The sequence below is a fragment of the Phoxinus phoxinus genome, assembly GCF_949152265.1.
Source record: "Phoxinus phoxinus genome assembly, chromosome: 4".
Lineage (NCBI taxonomy): Eukaryota > Metazoa > Chordata > Actinopteri > Cypriniformes > Leuciscidae > Phoxinus > Phoxinus phoxinus.
The window spans coordinates 13,777,030-13,803,198 of NC_136879.1; the positions used below are offsets into that span (position 1 = coordinate 13,777,030).

At 38.9% G+C, this 26,169-nt stretch overlaps 1 protein-coding gene across 4 annotated transcripts in view; it reads right to left on the reverse strand.

Annotated features, from left to right (window-relative positions):
- The window catches only part of pik3cb (phosphatidylinositol-4,5-bisphosphate 3-kinase, catalytic subunit beta), a 72,871-nt gene that overhangs the window by 45,642 nt on the left and 1,060 nt on the right, over positions 1–26,169 (reverse strand). For 2 of the 4 annotated variants that reach the window (XM_079609001.1, XM_079608998.1), the window contains exon 2: positions 13,492–13,555. The exons of 1 other annotated variant lie outside the window; for it this stretch is intronic. The gene's annotated coding sequence lies outside the window, so the exon portion shown is untranslated. Of the gene's footprint in view, positions 1–13,415; positions 13,556–26,169 lie in introns of those variants that run through there. One more of the 4 variants, XM_079609000.1, reaches the window with a different exon arrangement.

Here is a 26,169-nt window from a genome sequence, read left to right on the forward strand (position 1 = left end):
TTTGGACTTTTCTCTGCATGCTATTAGAGACTACCTATATACCTGCATTATATGACTGACAGACAAGATTTGAGTTTGTTTTGTTTTGAGTTTTAGCAGCCATATAGTGAAATAATCTCTGCTCTTTTTTTAAGGTTACACTTTATTTTAAGGTGTCAGTGTAATTATATATTTAAATACCGGTACTGAGTAATAATAATTAACTACATGTACTTACTTTAGGGTAGGATTATGAATTTGGTTTAGGGTTAGTTACATGTAATTATGCATAATTTACTGTTATTGCTATGGTAAGTGCATGTAACAAGGACACTGTAAAAAGTGTTGCCAAAAAACATGATTACTATTGTAATCTAATGTTGTGAATTCTTTGATCTTTAGTTTCCTGTGTGTGTTTAAAGAGTGTGTGGTTATGGGACTTTTTGTCTATTAATCTGTTTTTGATAGAGATGAGAGACATTAAACAAAGGGAATCGTAAGGAACGTAAGGTTTTACTACTGATTAATATTTTAACACAAACAGGAAGTTCTCTCTCCCTATTACACACACACACACACACACACACACACACACACACACACACACACACACACACACACACACACACACACACACACACACACACACACACACACACACACACACACACACACACACACACACACACACACACACACACACACACACAAACACACAAACACACAAACACAAAAGCACCATGACTAATGGAAGACCTTATGACCCAGCCACGCGCAAATGCTAAAAACATACTGCAGAGTAAGACAGAGTAAACACAGACCCTTCACACAGAGCACATAAAGCAGATCAAAGATATAAATACAACAGGAGACTGAGGGACCGAATGTGCAGCACACACGTTGAAAAGCCCTGACTCTTCATTCCCGGACAGAGACGAGGGCAACACTGATTCCAGGAGGCTTCCGGATAGTGACGCCGCAACTACGGGCACGGCTCCGCTGATTAATCTTATTTGGATGGATTGAAAAGCCCATGATCCTGTATCCTTACTGAAGAAATGTCACATGATTAGTTCATTTGAGGATTCAGTATCAGTAGACCGGAAGTGTGGTCTTGCCATTTTATTTCTAAAATAACTTGGTAGAGTGTTTTATGAACCTTTCCAGTGTTTTTTTTTTAATACGTTTCTTTTCTCCATCTTATGCTTTTATGGAATCAAAGCAACATGAAACTAAATGTATATATATATATATATTTGTGACCCTGGACCACAAAACCAGTCACATGGGTCATGTTTTGAAATTGAAAAGCTGAATAAATAAGCTTTCCATTGATGTATGGTTTGTTAGGATAGGACAATATTTGGTCGAGATACTATTAGAAAATCTGTAATCTGAGGGTGCAAAAAAAAAAATCGAAACATTGAGAAAATCTCCTTTAAAGTTGTGCATTTATGTTCACGATTGTGCTGCATTCACTCACAAAAATACATGTTTTATATATTTATGGTAGGAAATTTACAAAATATCTTAATGGAACATGATCTTCACTTAATATCCTCACGATTCTTGGCATAAAAGAAAAATAGATAATTTTGACCCATACAATGTATTGTTGGCTATTGCCACAAACATGTTTGTGCGACATGTGACTGGTTTTGTGGTACAGGGTCAGTTTTTTTCTCTTTTTTATTTAATGAACACTGTCTTTTTTAATAGTACATCTATTGTTTTATCATTTAAAGACTCTATGTGAAATGCAATGCTTTAAAGTGCAAGTTTGACGATTTGTGAAAGTTTGCTAAAAAAAGTGTTTCCTTCTCAAGTTCTCTGGTCAAGCTTATCCAATAGAAGCAGACTGGGCGTGGCCATGCCTAGTGCATTATGGGTGTTGAAGTTTTCCAACCTATTAGGCTAAAGGAAAGAAACAAGCACCAATTTCTTTTTGTTCTTCTTTTTTTTTTTTTGCTTTTATACCACATAGGCAGCCAAGTTTTATTAAAAATCATTGACATCCTGTCCAGCCCTCGACAATATGCTACAAATTGAAAAAACAAACCCCTAAAAATACTTTTTTCTGCTCTTATACTTGACAGTCTGCCTCCCTGACTTATGAAATGACTACTAGACCCCTGACTTTAGCATCCAAATACTTTTTTTGGGCTGCTGTATCAATGAATGTAATGTCACGGTGTCAATTTTACTGAGAGTGAAGGATGGTAAAGGCACCGAACACACAATGCTGCAATCATTTGCCAGACACAAAGAGTGAGAAAAAGAGAGTAGCGTGAGAAAGCCTGAAAGAGAAAGCCGGAGACGGGGGTGGGGGTCATTAAGCTGTAAAAGTTCTCCGCAGGATATTGGATTTAAAGCTCTCTCCATCTCTATCTCTATCTCTCGCAGCACTAATCAGACTCCCATTGTGGCATCAGCTGGTCAACAAATTGTAAAGTCATAAAGTGTTCTTTATTATTTTATATTATTAATGCACGTCAGCACCAGGGCCGCATTAACAATAGGGCTAGGAAGGGGCCCGTGATTGGCTTGGGAGTTGGGAGTTTGACTGGCCATTGGGGAGCACCTGAACTTTTCCAATCGCCAAAACCCCTCCACACCCCCACACATTAAGAGCTGTTATTTAGAGGAGCACCTGGGAAACCGAGAGCAAAAGCCAAACGATGGAGCCGCTACGTGATTAAACCGCATTAATCCAGCAGTCGCAGGACCGTCTCACGCACAGAGCTGACCAACTCCAACTCGCCGCTCTACCGAACCAGCGCAAGTGCCCCGTTATGCTATTTTAAAGGCTCCTAATATTGTAACAACAGATTTACACATGCAGCAAAGGTCAAAAACACTTTCGCACCGATTACAATTTTCTATTCCGATTTCTCATTGAGTTTGATCTGCCGATACCGGTTTTAGCCGATTCCGATTTCATTTTTTCTAACCACTTTACAGCACACACAAATATTTATTTTTTATATATTATTTTTTTAGAGAACACCATATACTTTTACCCAAACTGAATAATTAAAACAAGTTTAAATGGGTACATTTTCTATAAATATTTTTATAGTCTTCATTTTCTTTTCTGCTTACTCCAGTTCTTGTTAAAACACACTAGACATGCAAATTCGTGCGGCGTCCGAGTGCATTTGACCGCCATAAAATTGGCATATGTCAGACTGACCTGGCCGGTGCCCGATCATGGCTGATCACGTGAAAATCGGCACGTCAGACTGACCGGCCGGTCGCCGATCACGTGAAAATCGGCCGATTCCGGTCACCAGCCGATCAATCGGTGCATCTCTAATTTTCTCATAATACACTGCACATCAACACATCAAAACGACTCGTCCGAAGATTCAGTCTCTCGAAATCCCACTTTACCGAGAGCTACTCTGCTCTGATTGGCCAGACAGCTCAGTCTATTGTGATTGGTCCACCACCAGGTGTCGGAAACGAAACACTCCCCAGCTCTGGAGGCTTCCTAAAACTCAGCGTTGCACACACTGTAAAGACAGTAACGATGGCATCGACTTTACCAAATCACGAGTCCGATGATGAAACCCTGGAAGAACTAGTTATTCAACCCGAACCTCCGTCACAAGGACATCTCAAGCAGGACGTTTCTCAGTGATACACTACTACAGTTTGAGGTACATTATGAGATGTTGCAGCTGTAAATCCTCACCATCAGCATTAATAAGAGTATGTCCATCAACAAACTGATGTGTATGTTTCTAATTTATTGCGGTAAAGTAGTTCTGGTGAAACTGCCTGTTTACCATTCGAAATTAATAAATAAATGCGCTGTCTACAACAGCTGTGAATAACCATAGCAACAGGCAGTTGAAAATGTTTTATTTTTGAACCTGAAGGGTTCTTCAAGCCGAGCGGACTATAAATATCTCCGGTTGCTAAATAAACCGTCAGGCAAATTATTATTTGTAAAAACTAGATTTAGCCTAATTAAAATATAAACTAATGTTTTAAAAATGTTTTATTTGGCAAGTGACCATGGTATAAGCGGGTTAATGCCCGGCGAGGTGTCCATTGTCAGGTTTTAATGGACTTCGGCGGAGGCAACCGTCCTCCGCTGCGCGTTAAAACCTGACAATGGACACCTCGTCGGGCATTAACCCTTACATGTACCATTAAAGTTTGTAAAACAAATCTTGCTCCATCCATAATCTTTACTCAAAGTAGTGAGAACGACAGACAATCTGTATACAATAGACAAAGTTTTAGGTAATAGTTTTAGTAGTGGCCCACCACTGGTTTTCAGTAAGACGACGTATAATAAAACGATAAAATAAAACGACGTATTTTGAACACCCGGTAGAAAATAAATACATCAACAATTAATCATACTTAGAGATTATGATTCTGAGGAGCAAGTTGTTCCAAATAAAGTGGAAACTGTCCCATCTTTAACCCCTTATATTGGGGTTAATAGGGCCCACAGCCATTACATATTTAAAACAGTAATATCCCAGCCAAGAAATCTAGACGCATCCTAGCGGCAGCAGAATGTATTTAGCAGCCAGGGCAGTCTAGCAACTCCATAGACCTTCTAGCTGCAAAAACCTAAATTGGGTCAGGCCAATCACGTCGTGTATAGAGTAGGCGGGGGCGGGCTTAACATATGATGACAGAGTTGCGACGGTTCCCTGCCACTTGAAAACAAAGAATGGCGGCTGCGGATGGAGAACAGCGGTCTTTCCAATCGGCTTTGGCCGCGGCTCTGGAGGACTTGGAGTTAAGTTTTTCTTTAAGAAAAGAGCAAAGAACGGCACTTAAGTCATTCTTAAAAAAGGAAGAAGTGTTCAGAGTTTTGTCGGACAGGATCTTTGCCGCTCTGACTACGTCACCTTCTTCGTTGCTCTGGTTGGTTGTAGAGCTATCCTATTGCGTGCAGAGGGATTTTGAGAGACAACCGTTTATCCCGCCCCTCGGATTAAGCCGCGTCTATGGAGAGTTGCCAGACTAAACATCTTGATGTAAGTCTGGCTTGCCAGTAATATCGGTTAGTAATATCCTATACTAAACCTAAACCAATCTTGACAAACTATATATCATTTGAAAGCTTACAATCTCTAGTTTGCATATTTGTTTCAAAAATTCAAATTTCAAAAAATTTCAAATTTCAAAAATTTCAAAATTCAAAATAAATTACAGAGGAGCCGTAATTTATCAATTTGCAACAAGAATATTTTCATACTCCTAAGGCGTGTTCAGACCTTTATTTTGAAATAGTGATGAACATGACAAATCATGAAAGAATGGTAGAAACCTCAGTTTGTTTTCATGCCAAGAGTTCAAAAGATAGCTTACATTCAATTTTTTTTTTTTAAAAGGTCTGAAAATGTTTTTAATATAAAGAAAAATATAATAGATTCAGCATTAGTGATGTGGCAGCGAGCTATAATGCACATACGTGATCTTCTTGTGTTTCTTAGAGGTTGAATTCATTTCAAAATCTGCCAAATTTCCAAAACTACTTCTGAATGGGATATCTACTTCATAAATTGTATGAAAATTGTCAACATATGGAAATGGATCTTTGCATTTTTAGAGTCCACCAGGCTTTGAAAATATATATTTATATAAAATATGAATACTACAATTTTTAAAATTGTACATTTTCATAAACTCAAACTTCTATAACTTTTTTTCTGTTTAACTTTCTTAATATATGCCAAATGTATTCTTTAAAACAAGACCAATCTTACATCTATATTCCAAAGCATTCTTGAATTACAAACATTTAAGTTCGGCATGTGCATTTTCATGTCTATTAAAAAAAGGGGGGTGCCGCTTAAGGGTTAATGGATAAGCGTTTTGTAAATCCCATTTAGTCCCCACAGAGATTTGATAAGTGATCGCCAAGAGGTTTTACCGCTTTAATAATTTTAACCACTGGCTCTTCACATCCTCATCCTTTAGAAGTGTTTACAAAGAGATTATGCTTTTGCAGAGCAGAAAACAGTGTCTTCTCGACATGCTCTCAATAGTTGGTGTATAGTATAGTAGTACCATAGTACAAATAGTTCCCGTATAGTTGGTGTTGTCCATGAGTCAAAGTAGATGTTGTTCGTGGGCAGCCAATGAAGACCATAGACGTGCGTTATGCAAATGTGTTACCGTGTTACGTACGCAGGTCCCGGAAGTGAGACTGGGATTCCTGACGACCCGGTAAGGCGGTTCAGAGTCGACACTTTCTTTACAGAGACAATAACTTTATTCATCGTGCACTTTCGACGACTTTACAGACGTTTACATTCACAGACGGCTAGATTACACACCGAGTGAAAGGTAATATTCAAAAAAGCATAATAGGGGCACTTTAAAGGCTCTGTGGTGGACCTGAAACCAGTTTGAAAAGCTCCATGTACACTCAAGTGTCAATAACTGTAGACAACAGTAATTACAAGCTTTTCACACACACAGCGCCAGCACTATACAAATGACCATGCGGTTACTAAAGCTGAATGACATTACGGTATTTAATGTTAATGTTACTATTATTAGCCTTATATTACATCTTGGGTAACACGGTTGACAAACAAGGTTGTTTTATAGTGTTTTTCATTGCAAACATCTTAGTTTTTACTATCGATATTATTGTTGCTGTTATTATAGAAACCATAAATTCATGGTAATACGGAGCTTGGTATTCACCCGTCTTGATCTTACAGTTAAACTCTGGATTATGCAAGAGCTATGGTCACTTTTCTAAGTTCTAATAACGGCAAAATATTAATTCACTAAGTAAGAACCTAGCAATATAATGCAATATTAATATTGTTTAACACATTTGCAGTAAATTAAAAAAATATCTATTATTAATTTGTTTCTATCCTTTATTTAATAATTAATTTATTTAATGAATTTGGCTGAATTTGAGCCCCAGTTCAGCCCCTCTTCTAACTGTGTAAAGCAAACTCCCAAGGCAGTCGTATGCACAAAAGTTGTTGCTGTTTCTGGAAACGTGTTTACTTTAAAAGCATATATGCATTAACACCAGATATGAGGTGAAGTGTTGCTGCCTGAAATATTTTAATATTTTCTATAGGGATACGTTGTATCTCTGCGTATTAAAGTCCACCTGTGGTGAAAATCAAACTTTTAAATGTTGTTTATATGTCTATGTGGTGTTTTTAATATGCTTTAAGACAAACCATGTGTAGATTCATAATTAGACAGCATTGCTGAGTATTTTCTGCTTAAAACTGCAGTGAACCAAAGACAGACTCAAACACACGGTTTGAAATCGCTGGTGTTTCTGACGTCACACACTACCTTGACCAATCAGATCAACGTGTGATCGTCAACCAGTGGATCTCTGAGCGGAGTGAGTGAGTGGAGGCGGGGCTCATTTGCATATTCATCGAACTATGTATATTAATGAGGCAAGGGTGTAGAGTTACATTCAAGATATTTTAAGGTATGAAGATTTTTTTTTTCAAGGAAACCAACTTTAAATATGTGATTTTGGTGATCAAAGATGAGTTATAAGGGATTATTTTAAATGATTAACTAGATGGGGATTTTAAAATATATGATTATTTTAAATACTAATTATTCCTGCGGTAGAAACCGTTGTGGCACGAAGATCGGCTCGTATGAGGGGGCCCTTGGGTTCGCTACGGCCCCAGGGCCCTGTGTGTTCTTAACACGGCCTGGTCAGCACATGATCATCACATGGATCCGCAGATTTGTATGTGTTTGAGTGAAGATGGGCAAAAAAGGGAAGAGAACACAGAAGAAGAAGAAGAATGATATATTGATCATTATCATGAATGATTGATTTGAGAAATTATTTTATTATGCGAGAAGAAAGAGGGCACAAAGTGATATGATGAAACACATGAAACTGGCACAGTTAAAGAAAACCAGTTGCCTGAATCAATGGCCTATTATCTGTGCCGGCCATTATATAAAAATATTTTACCACAGAATGCAGCAATAGACCAATCAGCATCAAGTATACCAGAAAGAGAGTCATGTAAAATTATTTACAGCAGCACAAAAACAAGCCCGACAATACTGTAGCTGAAAGCAAGTGGAAATTAACTATATCGTTCATCATATAAGATAAACTTACAAGCTTATTAACCAGTTAAAACTGTTAATTCTACCAGTATTCCCAGTACTTTTCATGCACAGGTACATCAATTCAGTGCAGTCGCGTGAGCAGTACTGAAATAAATAACATGCATACAATAATGTAGGGTAATGTTGGTAGGTTAAAAAATCTTTTAAAATAAGTGTCTTGAAAAATATTAATTGATATGCTGGGAAAAACTAAATATTGATATGCTAACAACAACAACAACAACAAAAGCTCAGGCTTAAAACATGAGAGAATGAGCCAAGGAATCCGGGGACATAAAAACATGTTCTTATGCCACTAATAAAAGGGGGGAAACATATAACAAAAACAGCACTTTGTGCAAGAACCCATTATTATATTCCTGGCAAAAAAATAGTTCCCGACGTTTTTTAAAACATGCTTTCAGACATCACCACTACCACCACCAAGCCATTAGTGAATTAGTAACACAATGCATCTGAACTTTACCTCAAGTTTTTCTGTTGTAAATGACTGTTATTTCACCATGTCAAGAGTAGGAAATCACGCAGAATATCAGTTATGTGACACTTCCTCTATTTCAGACGCACTGTGACGCTAAGGCAATATAAACCCTCCCATGTTGTCATGTTGTGAAAATGAATTGCTTCTTTGAGGGAGAGAGAGAGAATACACTTGCGTTAGTTTCTTTACCACAAAGGGAACAAAAGACCTCTGTGATAAATAAAACATGCTGGGGCAACCCCCCCCCCCCAGCACACACACACACACACACGCACGCACACACACACACACACACACAGGTGGGTTCAACAGAGGTCACAGAAATACTTCTTTTTTTCACACATTCACACACAAAAAAACCCATGCATTTCGCATTGCTGTTCTTCCACACATTCCTCCTCCTATCAATCAAAAAACGACAAATTACATTATATCCTGGAATCTATTTCAGTTGAAACCCACAGCCATGTAATGCATGCTAAATGTAACTAATTTAGTGTGTACATTAAATAAACAAGTAAGATATTACTTGTCACTGCATTAGCACAGTCATTTCTTTATGTCTACTCTTCTCTACTCTTCAGCACAGTGCTAACCACAAAAACTTTTAAAAGTCAAACACAACTGCATTAAACACTAACAAGTCTCATGCTTCAAAAAAGTCAACTTACTAACTTATAAAATGTATTAGTACATAAAACTGTGACGGAAAATAAGTACTTCAACCAGTTTCCCCTTTTATTACTCTGTGAATGTTCATGCAATTACTGTGACCTTCATTTTGCTGTGCATACATGACCTTTGCATAACGCAATAATATACAAAGTAATCGACAAGCACCGCTTCCCTTTTTTTGTTCTACAGTCAGAAGTCTGAAAATAAAGCACTTAAGGCTTGTTTTTTGCTGAGACACACCGCTATCCCAACCGCTCTCAGCTGAGGGGTTATCAGCTATCTGTCCAACTCACTCACAATTAAACCCACATCCTATGTGAATGCAAACACACACGTACCACTAACTATACTGTTTAAAAGGGAACTAAAACATACCCCATTTAAAACCTTGAACTGCTGTAAATAATCTGATAACACTAATGTTAAGATTGTGGAAATCAACGCCAGCGTACACTGCAACATCTAATATGAGTTAACAGGGATGTTATTGACACATACAGTACATTGACAGCTGTGTATAATAGCAGCAGCGCATACAAATACGGTCAAATACATTTATTTCCGGCAAGAATAATCTCCTCCCACAAGCAAGACAGATAAAAATGGTCAGACATTAAATGCATAATTAAAAAATTCAATAAAAGACAAATTCTGTTTGTTCCTGCTTGTCTTAGTTCTGAAAAGTTATATAAAAATAAAGTAAAAAAAAAAAAAAAAAAAAGGTACTTTCCAAAAACACCAACTGACCAAACCTACGACGTAATGTCCCTTGGTTTACTCTCAGCATATCTGTAGTCCGTGCCATCTGCGAGGAGGACACCTCACTTCTGTTATCAGAGGCCCAGAGTTACGCAAGTAACCAAACATATTCTTTCTAACATCCTTTCTGTCTCTCGCCACGAGATATGAACAACTGCCATATTGCAGATATGCTGTCTGGGGCCGGCATGCCAAGTAACAAGCTGTGACTCCCCCCAGGGAAGAGCTTCCGTGGAAATGGCGAGATAAAACCTTGCGCGCGCGCGTGTGTGTGTGTGTGTGTGTACTTACAAACTTGCACCTCATATTCTACTCTCGCCAAGGACCATAGGAGTTTTAGTACAGTAGTTACTGCTGAAGAAACACTCTCCATTGACAACCAAAAATAATGCAAAGTAGACACTTAAACTCTACAGGACATTGGGTCCCAGCAGCAAGATTGAAGACCTATGACTTATTATGAAAGCTTCAACTAAGCGATGAGACATGCTGGTTTTGATATTCTTGTGTGCTTTAGCCCTCGACCTAGTTGCACAAGCAACTTTTTTCTGGTCAACTTGTGCAAACTTTTTCCCTCTTCTTAAACTGAACTCCTTGGGTGACATCGGAGGAACTTGAAACCGTGTCGCATATAAACCGAACGGGCCTAGTTTAGGCCACTGAGCAGCTGAGACTGAGGTTTTATAGGTAAGAGAAAGGGGTGCTTATCCCACAGGGGGATAGCAATAACCTGCAGTGCTGGCATTTTACACCTTTATTCCACCCGCCGCCTCTTTGCCCTTTAGGAGTTGGCAGGAAGCTAACGTGCCTTACCATTGACTCAGAAGTCTCAGGCAGGGAAGTCACGCTCACAGGCTGCCGGGGTAAAGGGGGTGTTGGGACATCACCCGGTTAAACAACAAAACCCCCAACATCTCCCTCCTGGGGTTTCTTAATCTGAAATCCTGACGTCCTGATACAAGGGGGAGTGGCGGATCCAGCAAGTTAGTGGGTTAAGTTAGGAAAGGTAACGGGACATACACTGCCGGTCAAAAGTTTGGAAATATTTAGATTTTTTTATGTTTTTGAAAGTAGTCTCTAAGGGTACGTTTACACGACAACAAAATGCTAAAAACGGCCAAGTTTTTTTTTTGGTAGTTTTAGAGCTGTGCTGCCGTACCAGCGGCGCAATGATATTACAAACTTAGTGCCCGTCATGTTGGAAGTAACCGAGCTGGGGACTATTTTCAGGCACTGTGAAAATAGCGTACGGCAGCAGTTCCTTGATTACGCAGGAATGAGAGTATAGTTGCTAGTCATATCGGCCTAGAAAATCACAACTTTTCATTTCTGTTGGTCTTAGTACACAATGTAACTACAGAAGAGTCAAGTTTTAAATAGGAAAAATATCGATACTCTTTGGTCATTTTTTTGAGAGAGATGCTAACGGTCTAATCAGATTGAATGATCTATGCTAAGCTATGCTAAAAGTCCTACCACCAGACCCAGAGATCGGCTGAATGGATTCGAAAACGGTAAAACTGTTTAACTCTAGGGGAGCTGGAAAATGAGCATATTTCCAAAAAAACTGGTGTGTTCCTTTAAATTTTTTATTTATTCCTTTGATGGCAAAGCTGAATTTCAGCAGTCTTCAGGGTCACATGATCCTTCTCAGTTTAGTCTCACACTCTAAAAAATGCTGGGTTGTTTCAACCCAATTTTGGGTAAAATATGGACAAAATATTGCCTTCTGGCTTGCTTAGTTGGGGACATTTAATATTCAACAATATTATAGATCTGCCTTAAAGGTGGACGATGATGAAATAGTTTTTTTTGTATTATTTTCATGTTATCACTGTGAAGCTGCTTTAATACAATCTGTATTGTAAAAAGCGCTATATAAATAAAGGTGACTTGACAAACCCAAACGTTGGGTTAAAAATGTAATGTAAAAATTTAACCCAACGGCTGGGTTTGTCCATATTTTACCCAAAATTGGGTTGAAACAACCCAGCATTTTTTAGAGTGCAGTCTCAGTCGGGTTTCCATCCAACTATTTTAATGTGCATTTTGAAAGGCATAATAAATCCTGAATGAAATGGTTATATCCCCCCCCAAAAAACCCATAAGGCATGGAATTTGTGCATTTAAAGGGCACCTATTATGGAATTTTGAAATTTACCTTTCATGTAGTGTGTAACATAGATCTAAGTGAACAAAAACATCCTGCAAAGTTTGAAATATGAAAGTGCACCGTATATAAAGTTATTGTCTTTCAAAAGTAAGAGTCGACTCGGAGTCATTTTTATGAATCGTTAGAAGACCGAAGCTTTTTCTCTGACTAGATGACGTCAACTTGTCAAGTTATTTGAATACGATACGCCCACTTATTGCGCTCCAAGGCCAGGGAAAACATCATAGCGACTAGACGCTGTTCTGAAGTGCGGCTCAAAAGCCAACTTTTTTCATCTGCCCAAGGAGGAGCATTTGAAGACTAAGTGGCTACAATTAATATAACTATACCACAGAAGTATAGTCCGAGCCTTGTGCTTTGTTCGCGCCATTTTGAAGACGATTTTAAATGCAATCAAACTTGGATTCACGAGCCGGCTGATATTGAAGGAAGGTTCATGTGTATTTGCATCAGCTTCCTCCTCCGTATCACAACCTGTAAGTGTTAATAATAATTGTTGCTTTTATGTTTTATGTAGCATGCTTAATTATTATTTTGTTTGTTGTGTAAGCACCGTTTAGTTTCTAGGTCTTCAATGAAAATTGTATTGAGATATGTGAAGTGTTTGTCGTTGTTTTCGGAGTTTTCTTAAAGAATAGAGTAATACCTCGTAGTAACGTAACTGCATTTTTTTTTTTTTACTTTATGTTTATGCATCGGGCTAACGCAAACAAAGACTGATTGTGCTTTTACAATATGATCTCTGGGCTATGCTCTCTAACATAACATTACATTCTTAATCTTATTTTTAGTTTTTTACTACAAACTACAAAGCAGTGGACTATAATCATTATTATAACACAATTTAATTGATAAAAGCATCATTGTACTCCGTGTTAAACAATAAGTATTATCTCTGTAAACACTGCTGGGTCATCTGACCAATCAACGCAGATTAGCGTCGCGCAAAGGAGGGGTTTGGAAAAATGAGTCGTTGAACGAATCATTTGGGAGTCGGTGAGCAAATCAGGTAAAAATAAATGCATATTATACGAAAACAAAAGTGTTTTTTGACATTGCATGCACGTAAAACTGTTGTTGGGGACTCCCTAAACAACATTAGGAACATTTTAAATGTCATAATAGGTGCCCTTTAATTATTTTTTAAATCCCAATAGGACACCAATCACCCAATGAATGGTTGATACTTTCAACTAAGGTTACCAAGACATTTAGTATTTTTACCTGAATAAGAATATTGTGATCGCCTGCTGCAATATGTCACAATGGAGACCTTGTGTTGTGGTCCGTCAGCACTCACCTGCTGTCTCCGCAGTCTCTTATTTCTCAGCCGGCTCCACGATGGGATGAAGAGGACGCTGCATCTGACAGAGACACGGAGAGGATTCAGATGAACATGTGTGAGGTGAACTGAAGGACCTTGAGTGTCCCCACATCAGCTGAGACAGCAACTCATGGAGATGATATTTCACAGCACAGCAGCGCCTCTGGTTATTCTAGCTAACCGGACTCCATTAACGTTGGCCAACAACAGGGTGTAATGAGATAAAGTTAATGCAGATTTCACATAGCCTCTCCTTCACGTACCAGTAGAGGGTGATGTGATGAACCAGTTATACTGGAAACTGTCAACCTCACTCTCTGCGTTTTACACATGCCTGAAAACATATGAACATTGTCTGATGGACTCAAACAAAAAAAAGGTATTATTATGATTTTTGGAAACGGTACCATGGTAATACCATTTTTTTGTTTTGGGTGCATGGACCACAGTAATATCTGTTTTAACTTGAAATGGTAATACAATAAGTTTTTACGCATGTGCCTTGCAATGCCACGTTTTTTTTTCTCATGGTAAAACTATAGTATTCCACGAAGTACTGAGTGCTTCAAAGTACCATGTGTTTCTTTGTCCTTGTTATTCTTTGAAATACCATGGTATTTATATGTGGTAAGCATTCAATAGTACATAAATATACCGTAGTACCACCACCTGACCCCCGCCGCACCACAGTACATGCAAGCACACTCTGCAGCGAGGGAAGTGGGTGTCAGAACTGAGGCCCGTATTGCTTGGCCTGTTTTTATTGTGGTAAAAAGGTTACTCACTCTTTCTCTCGCGCTGTGATACGCACACACACTCGTTTACTGTGTAAATGGGGACATTCCACAGAAGTTTATTGTTTTTTTATTATATACATCTAGTTATAAATACCCTAACCCACACTTAATGCATTTTACAGTTTTAACAAAACTTTACTTAGGCTACTTTATTTTTATATTGGTTTTTAACAAATGAGGACATAGGCCTACTTAAATCTGTCCCCAAAATGGTTAATGGCGCACACACACACACACACGCGCGCTTTAATTGCTTCTCTCAATTAACTAAAAATAATTGTTTTTAGTTCAATTATTTTTAGTTAATTCAGCTCACCGTCTGAGCTGAGTGAGTGGAGGCGGGGCTCATTTGCATATTCATAGAACCGCATATACTAAATGAGGCAAGGGTGTCGAGTTACATTCAAGATATTTAAGGCATGAATACTTTTTTTCCAAGGAAAAAACATTTAAATATGACATTTTGGAGTTTTAAGGGATCAAATTATTGACTACAGGGGGACTTAAAATTTTTTCATGTTTTTGAGAGAAGCTTCTTTCAATTTGACCAGTTTTCATAATGTAAAGCAGTTGAAAAACACTGTCTGTTCGCAGTGCTTAGCCATTTCAACAGATGAAAATGGCTAAAAGGAAAAGAAGACCACGAGTATCGCTCTTTGCGGGCTGTCTGTATGAATTTGCATTAGTGGAGCGATCTGAATCTGTGGTTTGTTTCATTTACAACTGAATTGCTTCTCATAAAATAGCCTATCTAATGTGAAGACAAAACACAAAGCAATAGCCTATATATACAGTGTATATTTTATTCTTTTCAAATGAGTTTAACAGTGATTAACGATCACTATTATAACTTTTGATCACAAAATAATCGTGATTATCAGTTTAATCATTATCGTGCAGCCCTAGGAGAGCATTAACATTCTTCATCTGTACACGCATGAACACACACACACACCCAGCGTATGTCTTTTTAATCACAGAGCAAACAGAGAGAGGCGCAGTTAGAGGTACAAACCCTACAGCCCTAACCCGGAGGTGTTCATGTCTTCCTCATACGTCCTGATCCACCTCCCGCTCGCACACCGGAATGCCAGGAATCCACATTCCTCACACACACACACACACACACACACACACACACACACACACACACACACACACACACACACACACACACACACACACACACACACACACACACACACACACACTTTGCCAACCAGGAAACAAATTATTCTAGTAAGAACAAGTAAAAAAGAGACACTTCAGGAAATAATCATTACTAAAGCTGATCAGCACATGTTTGAAAAGGAAGTCACGGGTAAATATCAAGAAACGGCTAAAGACTTCAACCATTAATACTAACACTATTATATTTATATCTATGTATTTATTTTTTATTTATTTAAAAAAGAAAACTGTGTGTACTGTGCTAGACTAGCTGGGACTAGTCACAACACTTACATATTGCTGTCCTGTTGGTTTGATTGCTTTTGTTATTCTCCTCATTAGTAAGTAATTTTGGATAAAAGCGTCTGTTAAATGATTAAATGTTAACTCAATGTAAAGATCAACACTGAACACCTAAATCTAAGCGCCACATATTTCACTGAATAAGGAAGGGAACTTACCCTAAGGGTCTTCGGGTACGCTTACTTACACGATAACGATGTGCTTAAAACTGAGAAGAAGTTTTTCCTTTGAGTTTTCCGCGTACTGATGTCAGACGACACCTTTGTCAAAACGATCCCCGTTCACACGGACCCACGAAAACGGCTAAAGACGCTGTATTCTGCTGCCAGGCCATTAGATGGCGATGACACCCTGTAGACTGAACACGTAATACGCATGTGCATGACGTCATCGTCTTCAGAGATTTGCGTTTTTGTTGTTTAAACGGAGACCGTTTTCAAAAACGTGCACTTTGAAACCCGTTTTTAAAAGTTTGCGTTTTCAGGCCCCAAAAACGCTGTTGTCGTGTAAACGAACGGCCAAAACGCATAAAAAGTTTTACGTTTTTAGATGAAAACGGTGTCGTGAAACAGCCCCTAAGATGCTGATTAAGCTTTTGAAATTCAGGCTATGAAAGAAACCTTGATTTATATTAGGCCCTGTATACACGAGAACGCTCGTGGGTGAAAACCTAAAAATATTTTATCGGATGTGCCTTTCGTTTACACAGCGACGGCGTTTTTGGGGCTTAAAAACGCAAAAAAGTGAAACCACCCTCCAGAGTGGAAATCTTAAACGCTCCACCGTCGCGCGTCTAAAGGGTAAAAACGGCAAAAGTCTGCTAGACAGTGAAGGCGTCGCGTATGTGTTTACGTCACAGGCATGCGCCAGTACAGGAAAATAACAAAACATTATCAAACTAAAATATAGCATTAATTTCATTGACAAAATAAAAAAAATTCTGTCATTTCTGAGTGACACGCGAAGAGCACCGGGGGTTAAAGCAGCAGCTTTACCGTATTAAACATGAACAACTGTGTCAGCGGCTCTTTCACTCTCAGTGCTTCACATCGCCATCTAGCCACCTGGAGTGCACACTACATCCACTTTCACACACTTTTGCGTCACCATATGCACGCAGATTTCCCCCTCATAACGCTCGTCTAAACGCAGAATAAAAAGTGATAACGCAACGCCACTTTTGCGTTTTCTCTTCAGATCGTGTCCGTGTAAACATAGCCTGAGACGTCATCAAGCACTGAATACCAAATAGAGCACATGGTATTTTTTGGAAGGCGGCATTAATACATTTGCACAAAAGGCACATATTAACAAGTGTAAAGGGCCACAAGCGAAGCATAAAAGAGGACATGCCTCATTTGGATGATTTAATATAGCACAAGTATAGGTTGGATTTTGTACCAAAGATTGCATCATTCACCTCAAGTGATGTAAAAAAGAGGAACTCAATTTGCTCATTATAATTATGATTGACATGTTTGCCAGTGGTATCTCTATAATTTACAGGAACTAAAGATGATCTCAGAGTTGGCCACTTGTGTAACTTTAAATGTAACGCCGCTCCAAAGGGTGAGACAAGAACCACAAACAGAAGTAACGTTTTTATGTAGTAAATTTGTGATTAAGCGGCTAACATTGGAGTGGCCAAAAGAACATCCATCATCCACATGTGTCGCTACACACAACCTCATAATAAATAATAAACTGACGTACACTTCCCACGTCAGTACAACACCAGCCAAATATCCACACCCTTCTAGAAAACTCATATCTTCCTCCATGTGTTGTTCATGTTCACCCGTGTGTGTGTGTGTGTGTGTGTGTGTGTGTGTGTGTGTGTGTGCCAGCTCTGTAATGCCTAATAGCTCATTAGAAAAGATTAGGGTCAATTTCAAGACTTCAATTTAATTGCGATTTCTTACAGAAGTTACTGTATGGCTTCAGAAAGCTCGGTATATAGTGTACAAATCATATTGACCTTTTATGAGACACTTTTGGAGCTTGCCAGACCTAATCTTCAATTTACCTTTTGTGCTCATATACAGAAAGTCAGTCTTGAGTTTGGAAGAACAGGAGGAACAATGGTGACGGCGGAGGCCACTACAACTCGACCTTTTGTGCCTGAACACCAAATATGAACAACGCAATATAGTACAAGATACAATTCCAATTATAATATCAACACAACCTTAACAAATAAACTGAACTAAACTCAATCAGTGCTCTGTATCTGCCCGAACTCCTCCTGGTCAACCACACAATTTCATTATTTATGTGTTACAAATATTTAAAGGGGTGGTTGAGTATGATTTCTTTTCTAACTTTAGTTAGTGTGTAATGAACATAAGCCCCGCCCCCGGGAACACAGTCCATGTTGAGAAGAGGAAGAGTTGCTGTAGTCGAGCACATTTGTGAGTCAGCTCAAACTTTAGCATCCTTCTTTTCACATGCAATAGAAAGTCACTGTGTGTGCATCTCACAACAGTTCCTATTCGAGTGATTTATAGATTATCATGACAGAATATGCTAATTGAAGAGAGTTAACTCCACATCAGCAACATAAATTCATCAACTAACCAATCAGAGACGTCCTGTTGCTTCTACATGTTGTCACTTCTTCTTGAATCTCTCCATCTTTGTCTTAAATGCAGAACAGTTTCTGTCAGTTTAGTGTGTGTGTGTGCTCGAGGTAATCGGCAGGGGCGGAGCCAGACAATGTAAACATTCGCGGCTTAGCCCCAACCTAGGGGGGTCCGGGGGGTATACTCCCCCGGGGAGTTTTTTTTCCCATTTACGTCAGCTAAATGCACTATTTGCACTAATGCACACAGAAAGCTGTTTGGGGAACAGCATCACTTTCCGAGGCTTAAAACAGTTTTAATAACTCTATGTATTATTGAACATGTCCTGAAGTTTTGGTTGATGTGGATGTTAAGTTTGGGCTTTAAGGGAGGAACGAACCCACGTGGCTGTGAAGGAAAGAAATGCAGTAAAAAGAGATGTGAATTTTGCTTGCATGGTTGACTAAATGAAAGTAAATGATGATAAAATTGTTATCTTTGGATGAACTATTCCTTTAACCTCTAAATTTAGAGTCCATTGTGCAGCTGCCCTTTCACTGCTGAGCCACGGTGGCAGCATTTCAATAAAACACACACATACACACAAGCACATACTAAAAAAGAGGTTAATCAGTTACCTACCGAGGCCTGACTGAACAAAGGTCCCATTTTAGCCGCGGGTGGAGCACACAAGTGTCTCTCTCTCACTCTCTCTCTCTCTCTCTCTCTCTTCCTGTACGGCTAACTGTATGTGCATGTCTGAATAAAGCTGTGATACGAGTCTACATGGGAAAGTTGTGCAAGAGTTGACAGATGGAAAGCATAGACTATACAAACTATCAATTAATTCACAACGCACACACGCATGTGAGAGAGACAGTGTGAATGAGAAAGCAGCTGTCACACCGCTTCTGATGACTGCAGAGCGGTTTCTCACCTAGTTTAAGGCTCTCGAGGAACAGAAATGTGTTTGTGTGATTGCGCATTAGAGCTGCGCGATAACCGTTAAAAGACCGCGATCTCGATTCAAACACCCACGCCACATCTCATGCTAAAATGACAACAGTTCAGATCTGCGTTTGCATTGCCGCTGGCCCAGAGTTGTCATGTAAGGTTATGAAACGGCCTTTTCAACATCAACATTACACAAGTTTATAGTTCGGATATAAACTAATGTCTACGTAAGCGATCAAAACATAATAAAGCCCCTTTTGAAAGTAACTTGGCGCTTCAAATAATGATTGTATCAATGACATTTTTACCAGTAGGTGGAGACACGTGACTGTTAGAACATGTATTTGTCATTGAATCATCCATTCAAAAGATTAGTTAAAAAAACGCTGATTCATCCAGTAATGAAACGAGTAAGTCATTGAATCATTCATTCAACCCGATTTTTAAAAATTAGTTAACAGAACTTAGTAAATTACGTTATTTTGTTTAGTTGTCTGTTCAGAATCGTGAACTCGGTTTGAAAAAACACAAACAATTTTGATTCTCAATTTATCCAGGATCGAGCAGCTCTATTACGCTTCACGTCTTTTTATTGCGTTTTGCATGACGACTCAAATTTAACATTGGACATCCAAAGGATCAGTATTGGGGACGATTAAGCATTTTTATAACTGATCGGTATCGGCGATCCTAAGCGACCCTTTATGTTCCGCCAGCTGTCCCGCAGGTGTCGTGCAGTAGGTGGCAGTGTGCGCTTCAAGCGGGTTTGGCAACCGCCATTCCCAGGGAAAGATGAAGCTCAAAATGTGTGTTTGTGACGTGCGAGTTCTGTTGCACGTCACACACGTTCGAACTTCCGTGTTTAGCATATTTGATGCACACTATTAATGAATCACTCGAAAGTTATTTATTTACTGTTTACTTGTGTCTGCGTTGCTATGGGAGGCATCTTACTGCTTCTGACTGACAGCCTGGCATTCTGACACTTCATGCTTTCTAGCCTTCATTAGTTCACTCAGAATAAACATGTCCTGATTATTTAATTCATTCCTGATTATTAAACTCCAACTTCAAAATGGTCTGACTAAAAAGTACATAAATGTTAAAGAAAAGAAATTTAAATGGCCGATGGTTTCTCTAGATCCCTAAATTCCCTTATTCCTCGGCTGGGATCATGTAGAGATCTTTGAAGCTGCACTGAAACTGACATTAGGACCTTCAACCCGTTGGTTCCTGTTGAAATCCACTATATGGAGAAAAATCCTGGAATGTTTTCCTCAAAAACCTTAATATATTTTCGACTGAAGAAAGAAAGACATGAATATCTTGGATGACATGGAGGGTGAGTCAATTATCAGGAAATGTTTATTTTGAAATGAACTAATCCTTGAAATCCACTTTTTTTATTTTTTGTTGCAATTCCTCTGCTTATTGTGCATGTATAATATAGGCCTATAAATATATCCAACTACTCCATAGTGATAAATGCCCCTTTTTTGCATTTGAGCCCCTGAGAAACTCTCTTTGCGTCCCTGACTGAACACACTGGATTGATTTTAATCACTTTAATGTACTTGAAGTGTGCACCAAGCACCAGGAAAATGCAAGTATCGAACTGGAACTTGATATTGTCAGATACTCAATGGCTTGGATCGGATATGGGGCACAAAAAACTTGACCAGAAAAGGGGCTTAAAATAAGATAGCTAGCAAAGTATATATGTGTGTCAGTCAGTGTGCGCTCATGTGAAATTAGCACAACATTTCTCTCTCGGTCAAGTTACAAAGATCCGCCTCTTGATCTTCCAAACACACACGCAAAATAGGCACTTACAAAAGCACCTCCACACACACACACACACACGAACACACACACACGAACACACACACGAACACACACACACACACTTTCAACTATTCTCTTGGTATGTTTCACTCCTTTCCTGTTCCTCGAAACTGAACTCTTGTGCGTGTCCTGACTCGTGTGCAGGGAACTGTAGGAATCCAGGTACGGGCACGCTCACAGCGCTGCTCGCTGAGCAGATCCCAGGAGTGCACAGGTGTGCATACAGGTGTTCTGAGTGGAAACCAGGCCTGTAGACGAGATCCAGCTATCATGCAAGTGCATGAAAGAGAAGAGACAACTGTGCAAATGTGATGCCACATGCGAATATAGAAAGCGTGGTGTGTGAAGGCTTGCATGACTCAATTAAAGCCATCAATCATGCACCCAGTTAATTTCCACAGGAAATGAGCACAGATGTCTTGTCCTGACTGTCCTGACACTAACTGATCAAATTATGCGCACAAACACCGGTGTAGAGACGGTGTAAAAAGAAAGCAGAACCACTTTCTGACACTTGCATCGCTTGAGTAAAAACCTGTTCTGACACTTCCAGATACTTAAAAATCATGCCACAAACGGCCAGATTTTATTCCACAAATCTCTATATAACTGCAATCCAAGAAAAGCTTGCACTGTAGAATTCAAAACATCCACTCACTCACTACGATCCATTTTGAATCTATAGGGTCTTGATCACATGCTCTTCCTGAAACAGACGAGAAAACACGAGCAGAGCAGAGGGTTGTGGAGACGCTCCTGAAGCATCCGTCCCTCACACTCCCAACGAGGCTTTGTGACATCTTAATGCAACCCAATAATGCGCGGAAAACTCAAAGGAACAACTTCTCCGGTTATATCGTCTCCTGTGGTGACGGTACTGGAATTTCTAACTTAGATACGATAACGATACCTTGAAAAATATTGATATTCAATACTATTTTCAATACAATGGGGAAATCTGCATTGTATACTTAAATTTTAAAAAAAAATCTATTTATTATCAAAGTTTTTGGATAGTTTGGGTAATTTTGTTGCTATAGCCTACATTGCTTACACAGCAACTTGAAACTTTGAACAATTTTTACAAAAAAGACAAGTAAACACTTAATAAATGAAAACAAAATAGACAAATTGCAAACAATAACACAAATATATATATAAATACAATAGAATAATGAGACAAATGGAATAAACTGTAGTAATGCTTACAAGTAAAGAGCAGACGCGATTTTCTCTTTGTCTTTTGTTCTTTGATTAACATGGTTTATTAGACCGTTGTCACTTTAACACGTTTACACGACAACGATACGCTTATCCTTTGAGTTTTCCACGTACAGATGACACCACTGTCGAACCGATCCCCATTCACACGGATCCGTGAAAACGACTGAAGACGCTGTATTCTGCTGCCAGGCCATTAGATGGCGATGACACACTGTAGACTGAACACGTAATACGTCATCGACTTCAGAGATTCGCATTTTTGTTGTTTATGCAGAGACTGTTTTCAAAAATGTGCACTTTGAAACCCGTTTTCAAAAGTTTGCGTTTTCAGGCCCCCAAAACGCTGTTGTCGTGTAAACGAACGGACAAAACGCATAAAAAGTTTCCCGTTTTTAGTTGAAAACTAAATGTGTTTTTTCTCGAAAACTAAATGTGTTTTTTCTCGAAAACTAAATGTGTTTTTTCTCAACTATTTACGTTCCAAAACTGACTGAGTTTACATGAATACTCGCCATGACGGGCATTTTAACATAATTTGTGTGTATTTGACCATTTAAGCCAAATAAGCCAAGAAGTAAATTTGGTACTCTCAAACTGTGAGAGGCGGCTTTATGAGAGCGTCATTTATATAGATCAGCGCTGCACGCTCTTTTGGTGTGAGCGCGAAATCTGCGGGAATGAGTAAAATGATGCGCAATACTTCACGCCGAAATTCAGGACCCAAATTGTGTGTGTGTGTGTGTGTGTGTGTCAAACTGTCAATTCAAAGTGGAAGAGAAGAGAGATACCAGAACGCAGCTGGTATCGGTGTGTGGAAACATCACATCACTAAGAGCAACTGTACTTATTCAAATCGATTGGGTCATTTGGTGTCAAATCAGCCAAATTTCTGAAACTTCCCCTGAAATTTTTGATTGTTCATATTTTTTTCTGAAGAAAGACAAACGTAAATAGTGATGAAAGCCAAAATATTAAATGCCATGGATGAATATTTACTGAATTTTCACCTGAGATTTGGAGCCAAATTAAATAAAACGAATGTAATTTGGTAAAATACACATCTCAAATCGTCTGGTAAAAAAAAAAAATATCTCAAATCGTCTGGTAAAAATTCTACACCCCAGAGACATGGGGATCTCAATGTGAATTGTTATATTGTACACTGCATGCAGCTCATACTTTTTTCTTTTGAAGAGGAATGTCTGAAGAACAAATGTTTGAAACTAGAAATATAATTTGTTTCCTTCTTGAAAAAGTCGCATAGCACATTCCTGTCTGAGTGCCACAAATATGATTTCCCCCCAAGTTTGCGTGCCGGTAACTCTAGAAGATCCTCATTCTTTTCTCCATTTTTGAACAGTCACCATTAATGATTGCTAAACAAAGATTGCTAAAGTCAACAGATTTCTAAAGTCATTTTCACCCCCGTCTAGAACAAAATATTGGATTACTCCGTTAATATTGATCCATGACACTTAATATTTAGGCTTTCTGCTTCATTTATGCATGTCTTTCACCAAAGAATGTATCAAAACTGAATAATGATGAATGACCCTATTGCACTTTGACAATTACGTAATCTTTAAGGAAAATGTCCAGCTTATGTCCATTTCAGAACAAAAATGGGAAGCATAAGCAGACAAATGAGAACATGTGTTTCACAACAACTGCATATGTTTGTTACAGTGTATTTTTAAACAGCATGTAAGTGTTGCTGTACTATGAAACACACGTCAAGGTCACTCTCCGTGACCTAGAGTTTTAGATTAGCCAATTACACTTTTATGGCTATTGAGCTGAGAGGATCCACTTAGTTATCGTCTTCATCTTTGTCTTTTTATTTCTAATCCCGGACAGCATTACATAGACACACAGACTATGTGGAGTTGGGTCACTTCCAGGATTACATTAGAGTTAATCAGCATTGAATTACTAACTATTGGCAAGGTTTTATCTACAATGACTAACAGAATTACAAAACCCACCATTATCCAACAGGATTCTGCACAGCCTATGTAATTTGATTCAAAGGCAGAGCAAGTTATTACATTTCGATGAAAGACTGCGAAGACAAAAAAATGTTTATTTACGAAAACATGCACAATATATGCGTTAAGTAAAAAGTTTAATATTGTTATTGTTTCTAAAACATTAAAGATTCGTAATGCTAACTGGCTCTCCGATAGATAATCTGCTCTTTAAACCATACAGTCGGCCCTGGGAGTGTGTGTGTGTGTGTGTGTCTGTCCCCATTTCTAAGGAAAAATGTTTTCCTGCGCCTCTAAAACAAACACACACACTGTGCTCTCACATGACTGAGAGAATCAGCCCATTCATGGCCCCTGTCACCACAGTGACCTCTCTTCTGACTGTGAGCGAGTGTGTGTGGGCATCCCAAAGTGTGTGTGTCCCCTGACTGATGACATCACAGTCTGCCACCGAAGTCTCTCTGAAGCTCCGGTCACATGTGTGTGGGTGAGGGCCAAGAGGAACAACTCACAAAAAACACATGTGTCTTACTCCACACGCACACGCACACGCACACACACACACACACACACACACACACACACACACACACACACAGACTGAAGATGACCTTTCATGTGTTCAGGAAAACAGAATCGTCGCAAAATTAGCGCAAAATTTTTTAATTAGCAAAATTAGCACAGACGAAACGCAATAACGCGATATCTTGCGTTGGGATGCTGGTGTTCTTCTGGAGGGAATTAAACCAAATCATTCTGATGACCGACTTTGCATTTCAGAACGACCAAACCAACATTTGAGATGCTGTGCGATTGGTTAATCCGCTGGTCAGTCCAGGTTAATCCTCGGTAGAGGCAAAGTCATGTGAGGTTTTTGTTGCGCATCAAAGGATTTATTCATGTTTCCATCGTAGTTTATGCGCATGTCTTCTTATCAGATAAAAAAAACGTACCTGCCTCAATTGAGCGCATGCGTTTTCATGCGCATTTTTAGAATGTACATGCATACGATAGTGTGAATGTAGAGTTTCACGTAAAAATTTAAGTACAGTCAACTTGTCTTGGATGTTTAAGTCATTTCAACTTAAATTACACTAAACTGACTTTGCTGAATCTTGTATCGCCTAACTTCTGGAAAAAGTTGAAAATCACTATTTTAATGAGTTAAACCAATGTAACAACAACATAATGCTGTTAACTTATTGATCATATACGTTTTTTTACAGTGTAGCGTACCCTATATTTATTATTTCATTAAGATGCCATTTTAGAAACAAAATACTCAAATGAGAGAAAAGAGTTTGGCTTTTGATAAATATGTTGGTTAAAAGACCAAATCTATAACTAAAGCAAGCAAAAAACAAACAAAACAAAAAACAGGTGAAGCCGGAAGCGAGAATCTTTGGGTTTAAATTTCGACCCACGTTTGAACATATTTTGCATTCCACCCAATACGGAAATCAGAATATGTTCTTCTCCAATGGGAAATAACTATGGAATGATGATTTAATCGCCACCACCTTGGGAATGACGTCAAACTGAAGACGGTGCTGACCTGCCTTGATTATTCAGTTGGACGTCCGACCTGGTCCAACCTCTAGTCTCCAGTGGCATCTTTCATGGAATTTTAAGAATTCCAAGTTCTGAATTGTCTGGAACGCATTACTAGATCCAGAAAGTTCTTTCATTTTTCATGTAGAATGCAGCAGGGTTGGTGAACGGCCTGTGGGCGTGTCCTGGGGTTCATTACTCATGTCTATATGGAGTTTGAGTCATAGTTTAGTCCAGTATTATGCCATCGCATCCGTCTAT